This window comes from Mytilus galloprovincialis, chromosome 14 (assembly GCF_965363235.1).
Source record: "Mytilus galloprovincialis chromosome 14, xbMytGall1.hap1.1, whole genome shotgun sequence".
NCBI classification, from domain to species: Eukaryota; Metazoa; Mollusca; class Bivalvia; order Mytilida; family Mytilidae; genus Mytilus; species Mytilus galloprovincialis.
In genome coordinates this window covers 21,333,122-21,357,649 of record NC_134851.1, presented here as the reverse complement: position 1 = coordinate 21,357,649, position 24,528 = coordinate 21,333,122, and the positions used below count along the sequence as shown (strand labels likewise).

The 24,528-nt window shown below is 31.8% G+C and overlaps 1 protein-coding gene across 2 annotated transcripts in view; it reads left to right on the top strand.

Moving 5' to 3' along the window:
• LOC143058607 (cephalotocin receptor 1-like) overlaps positions 1 to 24,528 on the top strand; it is a 64,360-nt gene that overhangs the window by 2,194 nt on the left and 37,638 nt on the right. Inside the window, exon 1 of one of the 2 annotated variants that reach the window (XM_076232081.1) lies at positions 703 to 1,016. The exons of the other annotated variant lie outside the window; for it this stretch is intronic. The gene's annotated coding sequence lies outside the window, so the exon portion shown is untranslated. Of the gene's footprint in view, positions 1 to 702; positions 1,017 to 24,528 lie in introns of those variants that run through there. 2 annotated transcript variants of the gene reach the window in all.

Genomic DNA, 24,528 nt, shown 5'->3' with positions numbered 1-24,528 from the left:
GCTTGTTTGGTTGGTTGGTGGTTTGTATATTGGCTTTAGTTGTTTATGATAAATTTTATTACTTAACGGATGATTCGATTTGTGGTTTGCTTATCTGTAATTTTTTGTTTATTCCGTTGATTTGACTAATAGATACATCATATAAAACTTTGAAATTTAACTAAAGGTTTTATTACTTGTACTTTGCAGAGTAAAAATTGATTTATAATATAAGAAATGTAAATACATCACTACAATACACTAACGTGCTGCTGTATAAAAGCAATTTTATAATTTGTTTTTATAAAGCAATATGCAGCAGTATGTCAAACAAATGCTATTTTTTTTAAATATCTGATTAGGTGATAATTTTCAAAATATCTTTTTTTTTTTCAATTCTTTTTAATCAAATCTCCATGTGAATCTCCTTATAAATTGGCTTAAAATCTGTCAATTCTAAAAATTAAGCGCACGCACCTGTTTCTAAACACAAACAGACCACGTCGACATTTGGAACAAAACAATTAAATAAACCTACTCCGTATAATCGATGACTGTGTTTAAATAGTAGCACTGATATATCAATCAGTAAAGAAACCAATATGTTTATCAATAACAGTACGTGTTGTTGATATTACTTATAAACATAATAAGCATGACTTTATTCTGAAAACAGATCGGCAGTTCCAGTGTTGAAAGTTTGTAGTGAAATATAGGTAAACTTTCATAACTTGTTTCAGTTGAGTAAACAAAAGTGTTCCAAGTTTGTTATGATTTTGGAGCGTGCTTTTATTGAATGAATCGTATTTATGTCCAATTCATTTGGCTTGATGCTATCTTAGTTATCATTAGACAATTGTAAATCACGTTGAAAGGTTCTAGGGATGAAGACGTTAAATGAACTATTGTTTCATCATTTTGACGCATTGTTTTAAGAAGACATTCACGTGAACGTTGCCGAAATATCCTAGACGATCACTAAAAGTAGGAAAATAATATCGTGAAATTTTATGGTTATAACTTATTTAGCGATTAAGGTAAGTAATCTAGTAATTATTGCGTTTTGTTAATTAACTTGTTTTCATTTATTCACCTTTAAACGTCTTTTCCATCTTCATTTTTTATATACTTCTGTACCGCTTAGGCAGATGAATAACATCATTATTTAGATTTTTGAACTCAGTACAGATTTTCTTTTTTTTTAAACTAATTTAACCAAAAGAAAATTGTAACTGCAAGAAGTTGAATTTTTAAAACTTTTTCAATATTCAGGGTAAAGTTAATTGACAAGTCACGTTAACTATAATGTTCACAAAACTATTGTTCGGGTTTGGAAAAAACTAAACAATACAAGTTAGAGATAAAAACTATAGGCAATGTGAAGTTGAAATAAAATTATTGCAATTATTAACGGAATATCATGAATTGGTATCGCATATATCAAAATGACATTGTAGATTCTGAATTAAATCAGTTCCGCCTTAAAACAGCCAATTAATGTACGAACAGTTGCTTTTCGCATGTTCCGTATTTAGATCTTGCTGGTTTGTATGATAATATCTGCACTGGTGATGTTTTAATCAGAGTAAATCTAGGCTTATTTGTGTTAAGAAACCTTTGATTCTGTTTTACTCCTTATACAAACACCTGATGACATGATTGTCTCAGAACCATTGATTTGGAGCTACTAATGAACAAATAGCAAGAAGCGTTCAACTCTCAATTATCTTCCACTTTTATAAACATTTGCTTTGGTACATCAGATAAGATATGTGACACGAATTCCTTAGACTACACATGTAAAATGTACCTAATATTATCAAAGCTTATTTCAGTTTATGCATTCGAAATATACCCGTTCGAAAATGTACGAAGTTAGAAATGTCTTAGGATTACGACGGGTGTCACTTTTGGAGCATGAACTGTTGAACCTTCCAGAGTTCTGGGGATGTAGACATTAACTGAACTATTGTTTTATCACATTAGCGCATTGCCTTTATAAAAACATTCACATGAACTAAATAAGACAACAATGCATAGCTTTAATTTGGAGATATGTTATTCAGGTAATAAAGCACGCATCTCCTTTCTGATATGAGTAATTATTATATATGCAAGTAATTATACGGCCTAAAGCGTTATCTAAATATTTGCAAGTACGTCAGAAAATATCACAATACAATACTGATAGTTAATAAATATTTGATTCTGAATGTTTAGCACTGTACTAGGTCATCTAAACGTGTCTGTTTTGTAAGAAAATCTGCTTTCTTTTCTGCTGGCTTTTCTAGAAGTTTTTTTTTCACGAATTTAAACGTTTTATGTGAATTAAGTTTTGCAAAAAGATAGTGTTTAGTGCCTTTTTTGTTCTAAGTTTTATATGAATATATACATGCTTTGGTTTGACGATTTTCATATTTAAAAAAAAAAAAAATATTGTCTATATACATATAATTCATGTACGTCATGTTAAAACTTACATTAGAAATATCGATAATCCAATGGCTTTACTAAAAACAATCGTGTAATATTTTCCAAATTTGACGGCGGAGTAAGAAAAAAGAGATTGTGTTGGTGTGTTTTACTGTCAAAAATAATTAGTTGTTTTCTTTGATTATTGGAACAGTTGTAATTTATTCACAACTTTTATAGTCTATGATTTATGTCGTTGTGTTGCTGCCCCAACTTGTCGATTACATATATATAGAAGTATTCATCTGTTTTGTTATTGAAATAAAGGCAGTTGTCGAGAAAATTCTATTTTACATGATTATGTATAAGAGAATTGGTGTCAGCGTGGAATTAAGAAGCTTGTATCATATATATATATGAGTGAAATCTTATTCGGATATCGTGCTGTTACATCAATGCGCTAACAAGCATGTTTAACACTGACACATTGTTCCTTTGCCTGTCCAAAGCCAGGAGCCTGATATTAGTGGTTGTCTGTGATAATTGTTATTCGTATATTATTTAAACATAATTCGTGCCTTTGGTTTTGCTCGTTTAGATTGTTTCACAGTTTTCTTAGATCGAGACCGTTTTAATATATCTATCTATGTTGTATGAGTTTTGCTCATTGTTGATGGACGTAAGCAGACCTTTCACAGTTGTCTGCATTTGGTCACACGATAATACTTGTCAAACTTGCAATCATACCACATCTTTTTACTCTTATTCTGAAGATTCGTTAACATTTCGGCAAAATGAAATCAAACTTCTTAATTAAATATATTTAATCATTTATTTAGAAGGAATCACATGCAATCTTCAAAATTTCTTCAAATAGAATAAACAGTCGAAACTAAGATTATTTTGTGTTTATAACCATGATGTTTATGTAATTCTTAGCTCGTGTATACATTTCTAACTAGTTAATTATTATTGTTGATAATCAACGAGTGTTTTGCATGTTTTCGCTTATTTCAAAGTTTTTCATTGGTTAGAATACAATGCTGACGCCATGTTTCCTTGTCAATTGCTAGTATTACTCTTATCACTAAATAAAAAAAGCGTGAAAGCATTCAAAATTTAATTTATCTTAACACTAAGAACAGTTCTGAAAGAATAAACATTCAAATTAAGGCGTATAATCACGGAAACTTTTCTGATGGATAAAGAAAGTAAAAAAGCAGACATTATCGTATATTCCGTATCTATATTCATCATATATGTACATATTATACATGTAGACTTTAATTCTGACAAAAATTTTGTCGAGAACATGTAAGCGATACGCAATATAGATGAAATCTGTTATGTAAGTGTAGAAATTGATACATTTTATACGCCTGTTTATAATTTCAAAATAATATTAAATGATACCTAAGACTGCTAAAACATTTCGAGACTAAAAGGTTAAAGCTGATAAATATATTTAAAAAATCTGTATTATATAATGCGCACATCGATCCTTAAACACGAATTTCAAATAAAAGAACAATTAAATTCCATTTAGGATTAAAGCTGTAAAATTTTGATTCAGAAGGGAGGAATACGAAAAAAAAATATATAGCTATAATTCAGATTTTTGTTAACAATAAGCAAAGGGACTACCTAATGAGTATATAGAAGTACAAAAAATGTACTACATATGTGGACATAACTATTACTAGAGTACTATGCTGATGGCCTTTGCTCATTGTTGAAGGTCTTAACTACAGTTGTAAATTACTATGCCATTTGGTCTCTTGTGGAGAGATGTCGCATTGGCGATCATAACTCATCTTCTTACTTTCATATAATTATGGATATTCGCTACTCTATTTCAAAATAACAAGCTTTTTTCAATTTTCTGTTTCAAAGAACGGCACTAAAACTGCAGAAAATATGCAAGGTCCATATTCTTGTTTTTCATTGAGATCTATGCCAATGAAAATAGTCGGGAAACAATTGTTCTTGATTTTCCATACAGTTAGCATAGGTACATTTCCTGCGTAAAACTAGGAAAAATATCAAGGATTTTGTAGAATTTTCAAAAAAAAAAAACCCAAAAAGTTAGAAATAACTTTGACTAAAAGGAAACAAAAAACTCTAGTAAAAATACACTGCATAGTCTTTAATGAAGGTATCAGCAGTAAAACTAAATGATCATAGGCATCAGCTAGTAAAGATTTATTGATTTACTTAGTTTTTTACAATAAAAATTATATTGTTCAAGTTTCATCATTGAAAAAAAGAGCCACAAATGCTGTATAGGACATATTTTAGTGTGGAAGTTGGTAACGTTTGAAACTAGATTTGGCGGCCAAATAATGTTAAACGTTTGTGAACACAAAGAACAAATGGTCCCAATAAAGTAAAGAAAGTAAATTTTCCAATTGGAATTGAAACCTGTTTTAGTACAATTTTATTGCTTATTCACTCGAAAAAGCCATATTTCAAAGGATTGCATAAGAAATACATCAGTATGATTAGTATCAAGTGTATTGTGACGGTAATCGGTATTGATATCCACTTTAAGTCAATTTAACTAGACATGCATCTGTACTCTGTCTTTAATCCAAATTGTCCACTTATTCTGACGTAATAATTTTAAACTTGTCGTAGATCCCGATATCTACTTTTGCCAATCCCAGTTTTGACATGTTCTGCTTTGACACTGATGGCCACATATGAAATCACGTGAAGTCTCGATCATTTAAATCAGGAAATGGTCTTTAAAGGCACAAAGTTGACCAAGCGTCTCCTTGAAGGGTAAAATAATATAAGCCATGGGATAGAACATAATATCTCTATCGTTTTAAATATTAAAATCTTGCTTTTTAACGTAAAAAAATAATAAATATTGTATCTGCCTGTTTAATACCGGGACTTGCTGAGGCATTAACTAAATTCTGGCATAAATCTATATTGTACCATAATTTATTTCCCTTTTAATTGATTCTGTAACCAAAGCTTTTTCTGATTCTTTTCTCTGTAAGCCATGGAGTGATCTCCTCTCTTTATATTTAGCTCTGGCAAACATATGACGTCAAATGTTCTTGCTTTCTCCTGCATTTGCTATTGTGACGCACAGAAAGAAGATATCTTTGGAAGATCCTTGAACACTAAATGACGTTTGTTTATATATCTTTTATTACATTGGTTGCAATGAATTACATTGATTTCCCAGTTAGATAAAAACCGATAATTTCACATGTGAAATAAACGTGGTTATTTCACTCTCTGACGTCATACAACAATAGGCGTTGTCAAAACATGATACTGATTTGATAACATTAACTTTAACTTTAACCAATTTTTGAAAACTTAAACGTAAATTCTCCCGAAGGTTTTTATATTGGGGACATTATAAAAGGAAATGCGCACAATATTCTACGTTATCTCCGCAAAATTTACAGAAACTTTCAGTTGCTAGTGCTTTATGTAAACTGTGTATCACCCCGTTTCAATAGCAAGTGATTGTGCACTTATTTTTGATTCGTAAGAAGTAAGCTCTCATACTTTGGTATAACAAAGCATAGGTAAGCTTTTTAAAGTCAAACGATTAGCAAGTTATACAAAAACAATCTGAGTTAAATAGTGATGTGTTATTATGTTAACTATGCTCAAGTTGATATAATGTTATAAAGGATGTATGTGCCCCAACATAAATATCGCCACACCTAAAAACAAAACCATTTTATTGGCTTAATATTTTGATATGAGCGTCACTGATGAGTCTTATGTAGACGAAACGCGCGTCTGGCGTACTAGATAAATTATAATCCTGGTACCTTTGATAACTATACTATGACGCAATTAATTTTCAGCCTTAATTTTTTAAGAAAGACACATGATTAATGGTGTTTACACATGCACACTTTATATCCTTTTTTTAATAGAAATGTTTAAAAATGCCAAAAATATGTCAATGCTGTGAAATGTTTTACTATGTATACTGTAAAATGTATCTGTCTCCGTAAATATTCTCGATCAGTGATACACTGTAATCGTCTTGTTCCCTTTTCTGTGTAGATGATGGTTGCACCGACGCTAATGTCATCACTTGAAATATTTCTTGTGTTTACTACTGTTATTCTTTTCTATGATATGCTGATGTTCAGTAGTTGTCGTGTGTTGGTGTGGTTCATAAGTGTTTCTCGTTTCTCGTTTTTTATATAGATTATACCGTTTTTTTTCCGTTTTTTTTTTTACACTAGAATTGTTTGGGGCCCTTTATAGCTTGCTATTCGGTGTCAGCCAAGGCTCCGTGTTGAAGCATGTACTTTGACCTATCGTGGTTTACTTTTATATAAATTGTGACTCGGATGGAGAGTTGTCTCATTGGAACTCATACCACATTTCTCATATCTATTCATATCATATTTTATTTGTCATATTCATTTTCATAACACATTGATGCTTGACGAATGACAAATCTAAATCAAACACACATTTTTACCTGGTGCATGCTTACTAATTACCACCATAAAATTCCTTCTTAACTGTAATATATCTTTGCATACCTGTATTTTTCATTCAGGTGTTGTAATCTGTGGATGGTGTGCGCTATTAGCTATATTTTTACATGTTTGTTTTTTCTGTTTCTTATTTTTTTAGGTTCGGTTCTAATATTTTCGTTAATAACTGCCTAATTTCTGTGATTACTTTTGTTCAATGGTATATTTATACTATTTGTAAACATCAATATGTATATATTTATAGAATAAATAATTAGAGGGCCCTTCCGAATTTATATGCGTACTTCAATCTAATATTTACACATATTTAGAAAAGATATTTTATTACATCTTTCGACCCCCCCCCCCTCCCCCAACTTATATAGCACGTGAAGCATACTAAGGAAGACATAGATTTTTGTTTAAAGCCATGATATATCATTATATGAGTTTTAAAAATGTTTACTGGTCTCAAATTTAAACATCGTATGGTGTTACTTCATTGAATAAATGTAAAGGAATTAAAAATTTGTCGTTAAAAAGGTGAAACTCTGATCTTTTATTGGTATAAATACAGTTCCAATGTGGTGTAACTTCGAGTCATCACAAGCCACGCGTTATAAAATTATATATATATATAATAAGAACACTTGTTCTGAAAGGTTGAAAGGCAGGATACAAAAAACTATAACACAAAATAGATTAAGTTACACATAAGTTTTCAGCAGCAAATATTTCAAAAGGTAACAACACTCGTCAAACAAAAAATGACCGGAAAAATAAAGATAACACACTCTTTTGTTTACGTCCCAAGTCATGAGTCTGTAATTCAGTGGTTGTCGTTGGATCATGTCTGTCACATATGTTTTTAATAAATTAAATTGTTATAAATCATGCCGTTAGTTTTCATGTTTAATAGTTTTACATTTTTTCATGTCGGGGCCTTCTTTAGCTGACTTTACGCTAAAGGCTTTTCTCATTATTTTGCTGATTCCTGCTCCTAACGGGTTTTCAATAACTCCATAGTATCTATACATTTTTGCACATAAACTAAAACTAAAGTTTATAATAGCTAATAGTGCATAAAAAAATACATTAAAATGCAGAATGCTATTTTATGCCAATTTTACAATTCGTGTCAGTAAATCAACTGTAGACTTATTTATTTATTAAATACCAACGTAGACTTTTTCGTTGTTTAATTAATTTGTTTTTAAAGAAGTAAGAAAACCAAGGCAAGCATCAAGTACAAGACTAAGTACATATGTACGTGTTCCTCCAAATCTAAAAGAATTAAGGACATTTGTTTAAAATATTTATTTATTGTTGGGTTTTGTTTGTATTGCTTAATGATCATTTGTTGAGGTTGGGTTCTATCTTCCTTCTGTTTCATACTATGATTCTTTTTTATTTTATCAATAACAGAATAAAAATTGATCATTCTAAAATTTGATAGCGCTATCATGCCGTCAAATCAATTACGACGTCGAATGACGTCAAATAATATATGACGTAATGATGACGTTTTATGAAACAGATAGAAAAAAAGAAAACAACAACAAAAATAATAATCACATGATGAATAAAATATATAAAATGTATTCAATAACTGAAGGAAAGGTGTTTTTTCAGAAATATTACGAAAGGGAAAAAAATAATCATTTTTTTTACACAAAGGACATATATGTCCTTCCCGCAGTAAGCCAGGGGAGGACACATATGTTCTTCCCGCAGTAAGAGGGTTAACGTCGTCTTTTTGGCGTTATTTTTTTCATATTGATTTATAAAGTAGTTTTTTCTACACGAACGGCATTCACAAGGGCGGTGACCAGGAGAACATTTTGATAATTCTATATTGACTGTATGTTTAAATAAGGATCTGTAAAGGGTCTATATGGAATTCAATTAAGCTGATGCTAATATAGATGAATAGTCCCTGAGCAATATAGTCTCCTAGAAATCATATTGGATATAGAAATACAGAACCCGTTACAAATATTTAAAGGTTAAAATTCGTTAATTTTCATTTTTTCCCTCTCAATTAAATTAATACTTATTTGTTATACACGAGTATGAATAAGCCAAATATAGTATTATGAATTAGGCCATTCATTTTCTCGATTAAATTGATTCCCATTTTACAATTCAGGGCCTTCTGTAGGCGATTAGTTGTACTGTTTTTTTCTCATTGCTGAAGGCCGTACGGTTGCCTGCAAAATTGCTAACATCCACTTCATTTCAACGTTGTTTGATTGTTGTCTCATCATGTTCATTGGTAGTTAAACCAAATCCCCTTATTTTTATATTATAATTATAAGTATGAAATATTTGTCGCTGAACTAAATGACACGCAATTAATTAATCGTAAATTCAGTTTTAAAATAGCTTTAGTTAAAATTTAAAATTAAATATTTCATAGATCAATTATGTGAAGCCGACTGAAAGTGTCCGTCAATAATGCACCATATATTGTATAATGTTTAATAGTGACACGATTTCAGTCCTAAAATAAATGTTTATAAATATTTCTCCTACGGGATTCAGACAAATAAAAGTCTTAAGTTTACGAAACGTATGTTTGTAAAAAAATGAATAAACCCTTTCCACCTTCATAGCAGGAACTAAGCTAGCAATAATAAAGAACACTTTAAACATCAAAAGGTGTAATTCCAATGGGCGAAAACTAATAAATATGACATTTAGTTTATCAAATTAAAGTCAACTTGCAAGTATTTGTCGCTTATCAATCAAACACCATTTGGATAAAAGGAACTCAATTTAGATAGGAAAATGTGAACATTGACAGTGTGTGTTTTATCGATCATTTAAGGTCAATTTTGTTTAGTTCCATGCTGAAAATTAGTGTTTTTCTAAATTTTCATAACTCCAAATCTTAACATTCTTTTCAGTGTTAATAATCGAGTTTTCTTGTGCCATTATTCTGTCATGAGTGGACGGGCCGATTTCCTGTTTCGGACTGTCTTAGAGGATAAACACATAAACATTAATATTCGAACATACGTAATGTGCGAAACTTTATAAGTCATTTTTCAACACACAGTTTATCGAATTATGTAAGTCTAATAAGTAACGATGCAAAAAAAGCGTGACCTTGTGTTTCCAGCTCTTATGTCAATCACTAAATTTCAGCACCAGTGTCATGTGCTTGCAAAGATCTGCAAATATAAAAACCAACGTTGCCGTTTGCCGCTGGTTAACGTATTTTTTTGCCATAATTATAACGTCATAATGACGTCATGGATATTACGTCATTGCTTCAAAATACACTAAGATGACCGATGGTCAACAATGTTATAAAGGTTTAATTATTTACTGAAGTGAAGATTGCTAAATTTTGATTTATAGTATAAACTATTGTTGAAACGACATATATGTCGCCTTGGCATCAAACCCCCAAACGACGTATATGTCGCTTTGGCATCAACACTAGAACGACATATGTGTCGCTTTGGCATTAAGAGGGTTAAAAGATATACAAGTATATATTTGTATATCTTTATTTAAATAGGATTCATATAGAAAAATAGCAGAACTTATTTATCCGACTAGAAATGTCTCAGCGGTATTGTCTATGACAGAACATACCCACTATCTTGGATAGACATAAAACCCTTGAAACTATAAGGTATTGGCAGCCGTGATATTAATATAGTATTGTTTTTTTTCACTGAATCTTTTACATTATGTATGAGATAAATACTTAATTTAGAGATTGAAGGTTGTTTTTAAAAGAAATGGTCATCTGTTTCAGTCAGTTATTGACGTAACAATCAAAACCATATGTGGAATACGTATGACTATTAACAATTTATGTAAATTTAATTAGTTTAAGACGTATGTTTACTGTTCTAGTAGGTATAAACAACTACCATGGGTAAACTTGTGATAAACAGTTCATTATAAATCTTAATTTGTACAATATAAAATTGATCCCAATAGTGCGAATAGGGCAAATATAATTTTAAATTACATTTATTTAAACATATTTTATTGTCAGAGACTATACAAGTTTAACAACCAAGAAATGACTTCTCTTGATAAATTCAATTGTTTTCAGATGGGCGGTAAAAGAAGCATTTTTCTAGATAAAACATTTAAAAATTTGTATTTAGAACGAATCCTATTGAAATTCAAGAAAAAAAAGATTGATGCACAACCAAGCACATATCTACAGTCTCCTGGTAATGGGCCATGGCACATACAGAATGTGACAAACCAAATTCACGTATGTCAAACAAATACGAAAAATGGTCATAAGATAAACAACAGCAAATAAAACACAACACAGAAAACTAAAGACTGAGCAACACCAACCAGACCAAAACAAATATAAAGAACGGACAACAATAACAGGTGGATATCCGGTGCTGCGGAAGGGTTACACAATCCTGCTTCACAAATAACACTCATCATGTTGCTCATTTACAAACATGTTGATTCATATTCGAGGAATTGTGGTTACCACGTAAATCAGAACCCGTGGTTATCTTTGAAATATAGATAATTCATAGCGGTCAAACAACTCGTAATTGCGTCCGCGTAACATTTTCGTTTTAGCGCTTAGAAATATTGGTTAAATAGCTACGAATTAGAACTTTGATAAATAGTTAAGAGACATTATTGTAAAGAAAACTCCATGCCGTCTCCAAAATGCACGGAGTTTTCTTTGTATAGTTGGAACGCTGTCTTGTAGACATATATACCACACTTTATTCCTCTGTGCATCAAGCCTTCTTCCCTACCGATATCTAATTAAAGATAATATATATGACTATTAAAAGTATTAAATATATTAGATAATTATATTATAAATTAACTGGAATTATAATATCTTTAAAAAAATAGTATATGTTTCTTGATGATAATATAATTGTAGGCTTGAGGGCGAGGACCGTTTTTTTCCCGATTAAAGTCTATCCATTGTTAAACATAATTGGTAGGAACTATGTTGCTGTGCTTCTATGGTCTTTTTATATATTTTTTGCATTTTAATTTAATTTAATTTAATTGATACAAAACCGCCGAGAACAGAAGTGTTGATGGTTCTGGTAATCAAAACCAGTATCATGTGTAAACTTATGATAAACATGCAGTTCTATACAGATCTCAATGTGTATGCTATAAACAATCTCGATTGTGCAAGTTCATGTTAATTGTAATATCTGGGACTTGAAAAATAGATACAGCAACAAGAACCCAATTATAAACCAAGGTGACACTAGATGCTTTGGAAGGGGAAGAAGATCCAGTTCCACATATGATACTTGTCTGACTGCTTATATATATCTAGTTCGGTGATTTCACACTTGATAAGAACGGGATTGTGGTGACGACCATTGGATCATATCCGTCGTATTATGTGAAGCAAAGATTCCATAACCGTCAACCAAGTCGTATAATAAATATTATCGCTATTTTGTGCATTTTTCCATTGATCTTTTTTGTGATAATTTTTCATATCATGCTACTCGCTTGAGATGGAAAAATTATCGCTAGAAACTATGCATGCACGTGGCGTTGCTAACGAAATTGACATGAAATCGACAACGTCGTCACAGGTAAAATAGCGATAAACAGATTATCATTGGTCATCTCAACTCGATTGCCTTTCTCGCTTTCGCCGTCCCGGCTCAAGCGAGAAAATCAATCTCGTTGAGATGATCAACGATAATCTATTAATTCAGATGATACGGAAATTTAAACCAAGTGTTTTCTTCTTTGCTAATGACACTAGTTTTATTCATCATAATGTCATCTCTCTAGATTCCTACTTTCACGAACGATTACATGATCATCCATCTTCTGGAAGGTAATTGTTTTTATAAGTTATATTTTTTCTAAATTTCTAGAAACAAAAATTGTATCAGAAGGGAAGTGAAAAAAATAAGAGTTGGTTCTATTGAAAAAAAAAGGAGGTCGATTTCCAAAATATTTTTTTAATCATAGTACATGTATGCAATTGGAGTAAGTACATTTGTAGGATGTCTTTGATTAAAGTGGCACAAAATGATTATGTATTCTCCAAAGAAAAAAAAATTCAATATTTTATTTACGTCTCTCGTCTCTCATTAGTATATTATACAGCATTACATTTAATGTAAAATATAGATATACACAAATAGAGAGCCATTCTGTACAGAATTGTAAGAGTCTATAAGACCCAGGCCTCCTCCCCACCCACCGAACAGAATATAAATATAAACAACAATTAGTATAATTGAAATGAAACCTATTACATGTATTATCTGAACAGTTTAGTCAATGAAATCCAATCCATTGGCCTCATCAGATAAGTGTTTATATACTGAATGTTATGTGTCAATCAAAGAATCTGACAATGTCTGATATAGCGAGTAACAGTGTGAATAGCGAGTAACAGTGTGAATAGCGAGTAACAGTGTGAATCTAGCGCAATTTATCAGTTTATCGTTAGGTAAGTGATATTATTGAGATAATTTTATCAAAATTTTTTTTATAGACAAACACTGCTGATTGATTGATTGCTGGTATATTTTCTTAAAATTTTGACGTACATTCAACGCCCTACATATTTGTGCATACACGTATAAAGTTTTAAAGTGCTGTCTGCATATGTATGTTCAGATTTACACGTTTAAGGTCTTCGAGTGACATATTTGCAAATACTAAGTCATTGTACCAAAAATATATTAAAGGGACATATATATAAATGTGTTTCATCTTTCTAAACAACCCATTCATAACCTTTAATATCTGTTCAGAATTGTTGTTATTTTTCTATTTGAAAAATAATGAAACGCTGCGTTTTAATTCATGTTAGCACGCATTTAATGACTTAAGCACTTAAAAATAAACTCCATCTCCATTTTAAAGAAAGACTAAATTGGCAATCAATTTTAAATGTAAATTCGAAAGAAATAACAAATTTATCAAATCTTTCTAGTGGAAGTAAGATAACAGGTTATTGAGCATTCGGATACTACATTTATATTTATATCAATCCCAAGCCATTTTCATCTTAAGATGAGTGTTATAAAAGTTCCAATTATGAGTGAATATGGTTAACCAAGTCTAATAAGTACCATGGATCATATGCAATGCTTCAAAAATCAGAGTTAAAGCATGTAAGGAAGAATTAAAAGTATAAAATTAAGGATTATTGGCAAAATAAAAATTACTAATATTGGATTAAAAATTGGTATCCATATACAAGCATACCAAGATAATTACATTCCAGATCTTCTGTTTCTCAATGCTTTTCAGCTTCGTACTTTTTTTTGGTTATTTTAACTTTTGGATTTGAGCGTCAACCGTGTCTTTTTTGTAGATGCTATTCGTATTTGACGTATATGCCTGGTATCTTTATTGAGATTGTTTTTAGAATGTAAACCGTAAGACTATATAGTGAATTAAATGTGTAGACACTTCAATGTTAGTTGAGAGTCGTTTTAAATGGACACTAAATGTTATGATGTCATTTTAATTTCGTGAAACAAAATTATACTAAAACAAAGGAACAGCGAGGCGTTCAACACTAATACCCCAGTCCCACTAGGCCACGATCGCACTACGATCTGTGAAAAAAATGAAAATGTTGATGATCGTAGTACGATCGTGTAGATCGCAGTAAGGTCGTATCACGGTCGTGGTGAGGTCTTCAAGATCGTGATGAGCGTGGCCAACTTTGAACATGTTCAAAACAATCGTGGTGCGGTCGTGGCCAAATAAGGTCGTAGTAGAAGCGTAGTGAGAGCGCACTAAGATCGTAGTAAGATCGCAAAGGTCGCTGTACCATCGTAGTGAGAGCGTAGCGAAAGCGTGATTCTATTCGGAGAAACTGCGCTACGATCTCATTGCGACGTTATAACGACCTCACTACGATCATCAAGTTCTCACCGCGACCAAACTACGCTTCCACTACGACTATACCACGCTGTTCACGACCATAGTACGATTCTAGCACGCCTTTGCTGTCTTCATCACGCTCTTCTTACGACCTGACTACGTTCAAACTACGACCATTATTCTCATTGTCATTTTCCCATAAAATATATTAATTCTCTCCAGGTTTTCTTTGTCTGTATGTAATTGGGACTTCTTGTTCATTTTATCTAACGGCTCAACCATGCTTCTTGTTTTCATATAGATTAGACCGTTGGTTTTCCCGTTTGAATGGTTTTACACTAGTAATTTTTGGGGCCTTTTATATCTTGCTGTTTGGTGTAAGCCAAGGCTCCGTGTTGAAGGCCGTATCTTGGCCTATAATTGTTACTTTTAAATTTTTTTACTTGGATTGAAAGTTGTCTCATTGGCACTCATACCACATCTTCCTATATCTATTGACACATCTGTTTCATATCTGCTATCGTTCACTAAAATATCGTCATTTCAGCTTTATGGACCAGCAATAGGTTGTAATTTAGGTCGGATTGGTCGGTCCGACATCTCTACTTGATCAAGATTCGTTACTATCAGAGCTCCATCTACCTCTACATCAACCCTAACACCACGCCCACGTGTTCTAGTAGATTTTGGTGGCTTGATTGTATTTTTTTCGAGAAATCTACGTATTAAGGTGGTACCTAACACTACAGGTAGATAACTCTGTAAAATCAGCAGAACGTTTTAATGACGTAGTGTTCATAAGGGAATATTAAGCTTCTCAATGATCAAAATAAGTGTTTGTCAAACTGCTATATAACCAGTGTAATTTTTCTTATAAAACGGTTGGTTCAAATTTTTTGAAATTTTTATATTTATGTCAAAGGGTCAAAGTAAATACTTTGTCAAAATTTTAAGAAAATTAAACGAAATTAAAGTGTTAGGTACCACCTTAATTAGAAATAGAACTGAAGGAATGATACTGTATTGATATGGAACACGATGTTGACGTTATTGCTGAGAGCGTAGTAAGATCGCGGTTTGAACGTAGTGTAATCGTGGTAAGAACGTGCTATAATCGCAGTAGAAGCGTGGTAAGATCGTGTTGCAATCGGATAACTCGTGGTATGGTCGTAGTGGGAACGTGACGAGCGTAGAGAGATCTTGATAAGCGTAGGAAGGTCGCAGAATAAGCGCGGTGAGAACGTGTTATAATCGTAGCGGGATCGTTGTAGAAGCGTAATGAGGACGTAGTAGCATCGTGAAAGCAACGAAAATTTACATTTTCAGGCCGCTCATACCGCGACCTGAATTTAATTTAGATCGCGGTGAGCGTGGTGCGATCGTGGTCTAGTGGGACTGGGGCTTAAACATAAACCCTCACAGCACGTTCTATACTATCCTTATCAGTACACTGCAATGTTTATTTACAATGTAGCACTAATAATGAAATGTGATTATTTTGGGGGGAAATTTCACTTGTGCAATTATCTCGTCATTGTATTTGCTTATAGAAATTCGTCGGTAAATTCTCATATATTATAGTTTGTATTTTGTTCAGGTGATAACTCATGTATTAATTCACGTCAACTGTCAGTTTTAAGACTCGGAGTACACGTGATTGCTGTCTCCAATCATTAAGAAAATATTGTATTCATACACAATTAAACTTTTAAGGTGAATAGAAAACTATTTCAAAACATCATTATAAGGTGAAGTTGCACAAGTCGAAAATATTGTTTGTCTCGATTTGTCTAATGATAAAACCTAAATGTATGTTCAACTCATGTAGTAACTTAACTTAACTTTTTTCTAAAAATGTTTATCATTCTGTATATAACTAATCAGAAGATCTGTGTTATTAAAACAATGGAAATTATACTTCAAGAACCTGTTCTCTCATTAGTTGACACGATGTATAAGCTAATTTGTCCGAATGGCTTCCGTTTGGACACCTGTTTTGGACACATTTTCTACTTTTTATGTCTTTTCCTACTTTGATAAATACTAATGAATGTATGGCTTGTAATATCCTAATTACACCATTGAGGAGAACATTACTTTCACTAAAGGTTTTGTCTATTCGTTTTGATACCAGTTTTCGAATAATAAAAACTTACAATTTTGCTGTATAAATGAAGATGGTAATTCTGTTGATGCAATTTATAAACGGCGTTACTATGATACAAATTCCCATTATAAAAATCCGACTCATTTTTCTTATATCAAATGAAGATTAAACTAAAAAAGGTTTGGTGCGATTGCCAATGAGACAATTATTCAAAAGAGAACCAAGGAAGGGGACTATTCAACTATAGGGTAACGTACGACCTTCAACAACTAACAAAACTTATGTTTTGTAAATTATAAAAATATTTCGTAGAGAAAAGTATAAAAAGCCTCGACAGAACAAGATGCGGAACAACCCAAAAGAGCAACCCAACCGCCGTTTTAAACATGTTAGAAACATTATAGGAAAAAACAAATCTGGTTGACAGAAACCTGTGACAACCGACTTCGGACATCAACCGAAAGACTTTGGCATACATATGTCATATACTAAATGTTTTGAAAATATAAATGGCAATCAATGTAAACATTTCAAAAAATAATAAGCTATGAAGGGTGTAAACAGTACAGTCAAACATCGAATGTCAGTATTGCCTTATCCAACACTGATTTTAGTTTTTTTTTTTTTTTTTTATATATTTTGTGAACTATAGATATAGACAATTTTTTTTTTTTTTAAATTATGCTACTTGTAGTACCGATGGACTAACTATTCGGCGGATGGTTCCCTCGGTGATTGATAACCAGGGGTAGTTTAAACGTGTAACTCTCGATCGTTGTATGCAGAGTAACACATATACACGGTTTCTCTTGGATACTTGTAGTAAATATTGCCTAATGACAAAAAAAAAAAAAAAAATGACTTTTCCCATGAACTGCAGATGTTGGCCTTTGGTTGCTAGAACTTTATGAGTTCGACTGTCCCTCTGGTATCTTTCGTCCAACTTTTAGTTATGTATAGACACATCTCATATGTTAAAATCTTAATATTGCCATAATCTTTCGATATTGTTGCTACATGTACATGTGTATCATGTGGGTTTTTTTTTCTGTCAGACGTACATATTTTGATTTAAGGGCATACGATACAGTATTGAACCTGTATTTACAAGTTGATGAAAATTTGCATACAAGCTAATTTTTACCTCATTAAATCAAATATGTAATAAAAAATATACCTTCATGTGCTACTTTCTGAGTAAAATGAGTTCGAAATTTTGTATATTTGCTCAAAATTCAGATTTGTGTCCGTATTTTCTTTTTCGAAAGAAAGACATAACTTTTTTGTTTTAAAAGATAAACACAAATTGTTTTTTGTTAAATAATCGGTAATTTCTGTATTTTATAAGTATCATTAAAAATTATGCAATTTTTATTCCGAAATAACTCTATATTTATCAAATGTTCATGAATAGAGGAAAAAACGTCATTTTTTGCAGCATGTTTATCAAAATTAAAAAAATTGCGCTATTTACAGTTTTATAAAATTTGGGTCACATAATCTCCTTGCAAAATGAAACAAATTGCTGTTTTAAAAAATAGGGGTCCATGCACTCGTTTTCAAATTAAATCAGTTTAAATGATAAAAATCAGTCGAAAAATGCATCTTTTCCCGATATGTCAGAGTTTGACGTCGCGAAAATAACATTTTACGTTAGCAACGTCATTACATTCCCTGTAACTGTATCGTATGCCCTTAAGTTTAATATCTTTGCTTACAAAAGTACAAGCTGTAAATTAAAATGTTTTAATCTTACATCTGATTCCTTTTGTTCTTGACATACTGGTGACAATTCTCCTCGTCTCCTAATAGATACAAGGCTCACAAAAAACAAACAAATAATAGTTCTTCAATGTTTGATAAGAATTATCTCTACATGTTGATACCTCTTAGGAATAGAGAACAAAAGATATAAAACAGTTAACCATAAATCTCTCTTTGCTAATCAACGTATCGTGACTATTAATTTGCGATGCAATCACCTGTACCAGGAACCATTGCCTGATGTTGATAGATTGACGTATTCTGTTCGTGGTCGATACGTAACGTGTGAAGATTTATTGTAAACAATAGAAGTAAAACTCTCAGCCGACGTGTCAATTCCGCAATTATAAAACACGCAAATAGTTACTCTGTTATAGAACTTGATGGAAGCTATTGCATTAGATAAGACCTACAGAAATATATATCATTTCTTTGACGTACAATGCAGAAGTGTTTCCTGATGAACGTACTTATTCAAATCTGTAAAATGAAAACGAATGCACTGTTTTACCTGTGTTCAGTGTTGAATTATTTATATTCTTAGCAAATTCATTGAGAAAGCCATGATGGTAATATACAACTATATCTTAAGAAACGCAACATATGATACATGTTGACTTGTAGTCCCGAATATATTGACACGCCTTTTAGCATGAAAATACGGATATTTATTTAATATTTACATAAAAGTGGGAGGTTTGGCAAGCCTAAAATCAAGGTTCAACCCACCATTTTTAGCTCACCTGGCCCGAAGGGCGAAGTGAGCTTTTCTCATCACTTTGCGTCCGTCGTCCGTCGTCGTCCGTCGTTAGCTTTTACAGAAATCTTCTCCTCTGAAAGTACTGGACCAAATTAAACCAAACTTGGCCACAATCATCATTGGGGTATCTAGTTTCAAAAATATGTGGTGTGACCCCGCCAACCAACCAAGATGGCCGCCATGGCTAAAAAATTGAACATAGGGGTGAAATGTAGATTTTGGCTTATAACTCTGAAACCAAAGCAATTAGAGCAAATATGACGGGATAAGATTGTTTATCAGGAAAAAATCTATCTGCCCTGAAATTTTCAGACGAATCGGACAACCGGTTGTTGGGTTGCTGCCCCTGAATTGGCAATTTTAAGGAAATTATACCGTTTTTGGCTATTATCTTGAATATTATTAAAAATAGAGATAAACTGTAAACAGCAATAATGTTCAACAAAGTAAGATCTACAAATAAGGTAAATGACTAAAATAGTCAGTTGACCCCTTAAGGAGTTATTGCCCTTTATAGTCATTTTTTACCAATTTTTTGTAATTTTTTCTTATCTTTTAGAAAAATCTTCTCCTCTAAAACTACTGGTCCAAATTTAACCATACCTAGCTATAATTGTCATTGAGGTATTTAGTTTAATAAAATGTGTGCGGTAACCCTGCCACTCAACCAAGATGGCCGCCATGGCTAAAAATAGAGCATAGGGGTAAAATGTAGATTTTGGCTTATAACTCTGAAACCAAAGCATTAAGAGCAATTCAGACATGGGGGTTAAATTGTTTTGCAAGTCAAGATCTATCTGCCCTGAAATTTTCAAATGAATCCGACAACTGGTTGTTGGGTTGCTGCCCCTGAATTGGAAATCTTTAAGGAAATTTTGCTGTTTTTGGTTATTATCTTGAATATTATTATAGATAGAGATAAACTGTAAACAACAATAGTGTTCAGCAAAGTAAGATCCACAAACTGTAAACAACAATAGTGTTCAGCAAAGTAAGATCCACAAACAAGTCAACATGACCAAAAAGGTCTACTAAGAGCCTCTAATGTTCCTAAATTGTCCGGTACCAAGTCAGGAAAATGGGAATGTCGGTTGTTTTTGTTGCATTTTATTGCTTCTGTTGTGTCGTTGTTTTCCTCTTATATTTGATTTGTTTTCCTCAGTTTTAGTTTGTTACCCGTATTTTTGTTTTTCTAAATCGATTTATGACTATCGAACACAGGTATACTACTGTTGTCTTTATTATTTTCTAACTTTACAGAAAGTCCAAATTCACAGACCTCGCCATAATATTTTTACCGTTGGATATAAAAATACTTCATAATAAACAACATCAAAAGAACAACAAAAGCAGAAACGACCAACGTTTTTATATTCTAGTCATACATTTTGTAATTAAAAAATGAAACATAGTGTAATAAAAATTAAACAAACAAAACAAAATAATGTAAAGTACAATAAAAAACAAATATGACCACAATGTTATCTCAATATAATAACAATGTATTATTCTTAATGTAATAACAATTTAACCTCAATGCTATTACATTGTAACCTCAATGCAATTACATTGTAACCTTAATGCAATTACATTGTAACCTCAATGCAATTACATTGTAACCTCAATGTTATAACAATGTAACTTCAATGCTATTTATAGAATAACTAATCGAAGAATTCAAATAGAGAAAAAATATTCAACGAGTGACCATACGGCACATTAATTCACGAATGCGCGTAGCGCATGAGTTAATTATCAATGCTGTTCGGTCACAGGTTGAATATTTTTCGATATTTAAATTCTTTAATTAGTTATTTTTTTTATTGCATTGGCAAATGGCTTTAATAAGAAGTTAATGTGAAACATGTAAGGAACTATATCTTTTTTTTCCTACGCATTCACAATTTGTTTTAATCCGCCGTTATCGACGTCTTGACAACGCCGATTGTTGTATGACGTCAGAGAGTAAAATAACCACGTTTATTTTACATGTGAAATTATCGGTTTTTATTTAACTGGGAAATCAATGTAATTCATTGCAACCAATGTAATAATACAATGTAACCTCAATGTTATTACAATGTAACCTCAATGATATTTCATTTTTTAAGGAATGACTGTAAAAAATTTTCGGTCTATGAAGAAATAACTTAAAAAATGTGGTGCACACTGAATAACGCGCGTAGCGGGTTATTTAACAGTGTGTACCACATTTTTATGTTAGTTCGAATAGACTGACAAAATATTACAGTTGTTTCTAATAATTTAATTCTAAATTCAATTTCAAACCTGCGTAAATCATGAAAAAACGTTGATGACGTCAAAGTCACACGGATAAATTGTGTCTATGATGTGATAAACAAAACGACGTCAGCCAATCAGAAGACGCGTTACATCCAAAATTAAAATGAAACCTCAATGTTATAACAATGAAACCTCAATATTACTGTTGTTATAACAATGAAACCTCAATATAACTGTTGTCATCACGTCTGAAATCACTCGTTTGATTGGTTGAAACGTTTGCGTCATACAGTATCAAGGTTATAAATTTCTATTCTGTTCTTTATTTCAAAGATTGATAAGCAATGTAACTTTTTAATCTGCCGTTTTCGGTTTAGTGATTATGAACATAGACTTACACACGTTACTCCTATTAAACAATTCAAATTGTTAAAATATACAAAATAAATAAATGATAAAATTGAGAGTTGAAATGGTGAATATGTCAAAGAGACAACAACCCGACCAAAGAGCAGATAACAGATTATACACTGTATAACAATATACAATTTGATATTTATGTAACATGAATTTGGATTGTGAGGTGTTGGGTTGCTGCACCAAGGCGTATGTTCTTTCAAATTTTAAGAAAGTACTTTAATACATTGCAAAATAAAGTAGATTTTTATGAAAGTAGATTTTATACTTAAGTTTTATTAGAAGGATTGAAAGATATATATAAGAATAAGCAATATTCACGAGATACGTCATGAATATTCATATGATAAATAATAACCAGAACAAGCTGAAAAAATAAATCTGCCGACATTTCCGCATTAAGGTTTAAGCTGAGTATAATACCATTGAAAACATTACCTTCTTCCTTCTTCTCGGAAAATTATTGTTATCAATAAAAGAATAAATTTGAAAAAGAATTATTGCTACGGGAATATCAAACATAAAGATATATCTATATATATCACGTGACCACGAGAAAACAGTGATGATTTATGCAAATGACCATAATCTAACACCTCGTTCATTTACGATGCAAGTAATCTAAATGTCCCAGAGCTTCACTAAATGCTTAATATCGATCTCCTGTAAAGGAGGTGAAAAATCGTGGTTGGCTACTAAATGTTAAACATCGATCTCCTGTAAAGGAGATGAAAAAAGTATAACTATTTGCATATTTGAGTCTCGAGGTTACGAAGTCTCTCGTAACTGGGTCACTGTGAAAACTGTCTAATTATGAGAAAATAAAGGGTTGCAGGTAGGTGAGGTTTACATAAATGAAGAGAAGTATGAACAAATTGATACCCGATCTATATAATTCCAAGGCCGTTAGTTGCCACTAGAAGCGACGAAGCAGTGCATCTATTTTGGACGGGCAAATATCCACTTTTTGATATGGGAGGAGCTCTAACGTCCCACGGCCCCAGCTTGTCTTGCTGTTGGACATCAGCGTAATCTCGGACTACAAAAGAGTATACAGTTAGACCATTCAAACCATTGGGAATAATACATATGACAAAACAGTGGTGAAGCTTTTTCCAAATGTTGTTTGTAAACTTGAAAATTGTTGTATAATGGCTTTGGGAAAAATACCTGTATATTTCTTTATTTCTATTGAATTAAGTTAAGTCTTTATGAAGTCCATAAACGTCATAGTTTTTATTTCACTGCATGCCATTTACCAAAAAAAAAAGAAGTCTAGTAAGTTCACATTCGACATATTGGAAAGGATGCATTCCAACCAAATTTTCAAAACCTGTTTGCGAGATATTGTTTTGCTGAAAAAATGTAATTTACTACATTTTGGAAGCCCAGCGATATCTCATTTTCTTTGTTTTCACTAAATTGTCATCAATTGAGGCCATGTTTTGATTGTTTTTACGATTGTGGTACAGAAATAAAAAAAAATCCATTACCATATCGGTTTTGTTCCTGATAAATACTCAGATTGAGACTAGCTCGTTATCTAAATATAGCCCCATTAATATTGTCTTGATAAATATACACGAAAAGTCCATGATTATTTATATCTTTCGTTTAATGGTATTTAAATAAGGCAATCCCCAATGATATTTATTGTAAGTGCCTTTAAATCAATTGATACCAGACAAGGCATATGTTCAAAACATAAATAAGTACTTATATAAAATTGAATGATAAATAGAAAGCAATTAATGACAATGACCACTCAACCGGAAATCGATAATCAACATCCGGTTTTATGACTGTTATAAAACACCACGTGTCGCCATTATGGCTGTCAGCATGGTCAGTTAAGGCTGTTTCTTTAAGATATATAACAACATTAGAACGTTGAGTACTATATGCATGATTGAAACGATGTAATGTAAACAGATGCTTTAATTTGGACAAAACAATTCGTTCGAAGAAATTACGTTTTATATAGAAATGAAGATGTGGTATGATTGCAAATGAGACGACTAACCAACCACAAGACACCAAATGTCACAGAAATTAACAGCTATACAATGTAGGTTACCATACGCCCTTCAATAATGAGCAAAGCCAATACCACATAGTCAGCTATTGGCATACGTTTATTGTTCGAAAAACGGATTAGACACAAGTTTTTCTATTTATCTCTTGTTAACATTAAGATATATATTTAAACTGAAACGTTTCTAACAACACCACCCCCTATAAAATGAAATAAAACCAAACCATACCGAATTGTAAAAAGAAAACAAACTCATGAAAGAGAAAAATACATAAAATAAAAATGGTAATGATACAAAACAAAGAAAACTATTAGTTTTAAACTAGGACTGACTCTTCCGGATTGAGCATACTATATTATAAATTATCATGCATGAATATGAAAACAAATTAAAACAATTTGAAGAAAATCTCAAACTATCATACAGGAAGTTTTATTACAGATGATTAGAAAGATTGAATGTCATTAGATGGACATATAAAGGAAGAAAAAT